This window comes from Octodon degus, unplaced genomic scaffold (genome assembly GCF_000260255.1).
Source record: "Octodon degus isolate 3935 unplaced genomic scaffold, OctDeg1.0 scaffold00005, whole genome shotgun sequence".
NCBI classification, from domain to species: Eukaryota; Metazoa; Chordata; class Mammalia; order Rodentia; family Octodontidae; genus Octodon; species Octodon degus.
In genome coordinates, this window is record NW_004524581.1 from 31,282,595 (window position 1) to 31,286,398 (window position 3,804).

At 34.0% G+C, this 3,804-nt stretch overlaps 1 pseudogene; it reads right to left on the bottom strand.

Moving 5' to 3' along the window:
• Nucleotides 1-626: 626 nt before the first annotated feature.
• LOC101590379 lies at nucleotides 627-890 on the bottom strand (annotated as a pseudogene).
• Between the last annotated feature and the right edge of the window lie 2,914 nt (nucleotides 891-3,804).

Below are 3,804 nucleotides of genomic sequence, written 5' to 3' on the forward strand. Positions count from 1 at the left end.
ATATATTGCTGTGGTACGATGTTCTTATTATTTATTTATTTGCTTAAGCAAATTGTATGTTTAATACATCTGTAGGAATAGAAGAAATGCAACAGAGCTAGAATTTATACATTGGAAATTTATGTAGAAGATGTTTCATTTTGCAAATGTTTCCTATTTCCATCTTTCTCAGAGCAATAAATAATAGTTACTATTTTCATGGATAAACCGCTCCACTATGTTGGACAGTAAGTGTGCCTTTATGTTTCATGCCACTATCATCTGTTTCATGGTATAGTTTACCCCACTCAAATTAGAAAAATCCACAGAAATTAGAGACATAGCAGTCAAATTCATATGAATAAAGGCTAGAGGCCCAAGGATTTTAAGTACTGATATAGTGAACAAAGTATCTACTGCTCAAACCTACAATTTGTTCATACTGTTAAAAATGGCATTAATGGAAATGAGCTACCTTAATGAACAAGGAACTAGGAATGAAGTCATTAAATACAACTAAATGTGTTTTAAATATAAACACTGTATATTTCTTGATTAGCATCAAGGTGAATATCTAAGCTGTCTACCGTGACTTCTGGTCTCAGAGAAAATTACAAAGAAGGAGCATCATAGTGTCAGGTCCATTTTTAAAACAATTGAATTCCTGTGGGAAAGTGGTAGTGGTCTTTCTTTTTATCAGAGATTTCTGTTGGTCCTTTTGGTGATAATCAGCTTATTTCTGCACCGTTCCACTCTACTTGGCTTTTATTTCTGTCACTGGACTCTTGTACAGCTTTTCCAGGCCATAGATGACTAACAAAAGGTGAAATCAGAGGTTATACGTAAGGCTCCAGGAATTTTTTGTAGATCCAGAGCAGAACTGGAATGGCTGTGCAAGGAACTCACACCATTGTCACAGGCTCGAGTTCAGAACGTGAGAGTCCAGCTTGGAGTTTTGAACTGGGGCAGCAGCAAAGCTGGGCGGCCAGAAAAGTGGAGCACCAGCCTGTGAACATGGTGTGCTGGGGCCTGTCCTGCTGTGGTATGATGTTTTTTATTTGTCTGGGAAGAGATCCAGAAGGGAGACAACTGGGTCGAATGGGATCTCTAATCCTAGATTTTGAGAAATCTCCACACTCATTTCCACAGTAACTGTACTAGTGTACATCCTCACCAACAGTGCAAAAGGATTCCTTTTTCCCCACAGCCCCTCCAGCATTTTTTATTGGTTGATTTTTGATAATAACCATTCTTTCTGGGCTAAGATGGAATCTCAGTGCTGTTTTAATTTTCATTTCTTGGATGACCTAAAATGTTGACCGTTTTTCATATATTTATTTTCATTTGCATTTCTTCATCTGAGAAGTGTGTATTCATCTCAGATGTCCATTTTTTAATTGAATCTTTGAATTTGGGGGCTCTGATTTTTAAAAATTCTTTGTATGCTCTCGACAGAAGTCCTTTGTCTGAGGGACAGTTGGCTAATTTTTTTTTTTTACCAATTTGTGTTTTCTTTTTGTTCTGTTGGTAATATCTTTTGATGTGCAGAAGCTTTTTAATGAGATTCCAGGTGTTGATTCTTTGAAGTATTTCCTATCTCATTGTTTTTTGTTCACAAACTCTTTGCCTACCCCCATGTCTTTAAGATTTCTACCTACTTTCTCTTCAAGTGAATTTAGTGTTTTGTTTTAGTATTTTGATACATTTTTACTTTAGTTTAGTGCATGGTTTTAGCAGTTTTTTCCAGCACTATTAAAGAGGCTATATTTCTTCTAGTGAATATGTTTAGCCCCTTTATCAATGACAGGGTGGCTAAGTGTCTTTGCAGTTGTGTCTACATCTTCTAATATGTTCCACTGATCCTCAGGTCGGTGGTTTTTCCAGTGTCATGCTGATTTTATCACAGGAACTTTGTAGTATAATTTCAAGTCAGAGATTGTGATGCTTCCTGCCTTTCCTTTGTTTCCCAGGATTGCCTTTTCTATTCTAGGTCTTTTCTGATTCTAGATGAATTTTAGGAATATTTTTTCTAGTTCTGTGAGTTATGACGATAGTATTTTGACTTTGTGTTAAATCTGTATAACAGCTTTGTGAGTATGGTCATTGTGACAAAGTTGATCCTTCCTACCCATGACCATCAAACATCTTTCTACTTCCTGATATCGTCTTTGATCTCTTTTTTCACAGTGCTATGATTTTCACTGTGTAGATCTTCTACATCCTTTGTTAGATTGATTCCTAAATATTTCATTTTTTGGAATTTAATGAAAGGCATGATTTCCCTACTTTCTCTCTCAGTGAATTTGTGGCTTGTGTACAGGAATGCTATTCAGTTTTGAATGTTGGCTTTATATCCAACTATGCTAAAGAATTTGGTTATTTAAGTTAGAAGTCTTTAAGCAGAGTTTTGGGGGTCTTGCAAGTAGATTATCATGTCATCTGTGAATAATGATAATCTCACTTGTTCCTTTCTTATCCTTATTCCTTTTATTTCTCTCTCTGGCCAAATCTGGCTACTGTTTCCAGAAGTGTAAGAGTGGTGATAGTGGACATCCTTGCCTTGTTCTTCATTTTAAAATGAAAGCTTTCAATTTTTTCCCATTTAGTATGATGTTGGCTGTTGGTTTCTCATAGGTGGCTTTGATGAGATTGAGGTAAAGACCATCTTTTCTGATTTACTGCAGGTTTTTTTTTTCCATGAATGTGTGTTGCACTTTAAGAAATGCTTTTACTGCATCTATTGAGATTATCATGTGATTTTTTTGCCATTGGCTCTGTTGATATGGTGTACTATCTTTCTTTCTTTCTTTCTTTCTTTCTTTCTTTCTTTCTTTCTTTCTTTCTTTCTTTCTTCTTCCTTCCTTCCTTCCTTCCTTCCTTCCTTCCTTCCTTCCTTTCATTCATTTTTTTCCCAAAATCAAGAAACTTATATTCATATAGTTAGAATTCTCAAAGGAGAAGGGGTAGTCAATAAATATTTAAAGATTTAAAATTTCTGAATTTAGGTAAAATTATAGCACATTTACAAGAAAAATGAATCTTTTGCACAAGAAATATGAATAAAATCATACCAAGATATGCAAAAATGATATTGTCCAAAACTAATTGTAAAGAAAAAATCATTAAAGCATTTACACAGAAAAAATTATCTATGGAAGAACAGAATTAAATAGCATATTAGTCCACATTAGAAAAAAAGAGCAAGTGGGTAATAAACTAGACTTATCTATTCAAATGACTGAATAAAAAAGATCTGTCCTCATTGATTTTTTTTTTTTTTTTTTTTTTTTTTTTGTGTAACGGGGATTGGACTCAGGCCCTTGCACTTACCAGAGAAGCACTTATTCCACTAAGCCATCTCCCCAGCCCCCTCATTGAATTTTATACTTAGCAAATATACCTTTGAAAACTAAAATTATTTTCCGGTTATACAAACTCCAAATATTTTAATAATTCCAGATGTAGCATACAGAAAATAACAAAGACCATAATCCAGAAGGCAAGAGGAGTTGCTGTGTGGTCCTGGATAAAGAATAAAGAGCTTTGAAATGGTAATTTTACAGGACTATGTAAAATATAATTACATGAGATGAATCCATTTAAAAGCTCATTGAAGATTTCCACAAAACAATGTCAATCTTATGTCAGGTTATACGTATATTTTTTTCATGTGTGTGTAAAAGACAAGGAAGAACTAATATAAAGTCAATGGAAAATGGAAATACACTTTTTAAAGTTTCTCATACTATGAGAAAATATCATACCATGTCTTATGAGTAGATTGTAAGTCAAAGAAACAGTATAAATCATAAAACAAAACTTAAA